A 434-nucleotide genomic window follows, 5' to 3' on the forward strand; every position below is an offset into this window, starting at 1 on the left:
ATCATATAGTCCTGATATGACTGTTTCTGACTTCTTTTTGTGTCCTAATCTTAAAAATTATTTAGGGCTGGCCCGTGGCTCACTTGGGAGGGTGTGGTGCTGATAACACCAAGGCCACCGGTTCGGATCCCTATATAGGGAGGGCCAGTTCACTCACTTGGGAGAGCGTGGTGGTGACAACATCAAGTCAAGGGTTAAGATCCCCTTACTGGTCATCTTTAAAAAAAAAAATTATTTAAAGGTCACCCATTTTCTTCAGTTAATAATGTAAAAATGACTCACAGATTTGGTTAAATTATCAGGACTCTCAGTTCTTTAGGGATGAACTAAATGGCTGATATCATTGCTTTCAAAAGTGTCTTGACTGCATAACAATTACAATTCCTTGAAGTTGACACGACAAGCAAACAGAAAGGACATTGTTGGGTGGGAGG

This window comes from Galeopterus variegatus, unplaced genomic scaffold (genome assembly GCF_000696425.1).
Source record: "Galeopterus variegatus unplaced genomic scaffold, G_variegatus-3.0.2 Scaffold3947, whole genome shotgun sequence".
Classification (NCBI taxonomy): domain Eukaryota; kingdom Metazoa; phylum Chordata; class Mammalia; order Dermoptera; family Cynocephalidae; genus Galeopterus; species Galeopterus variegatus.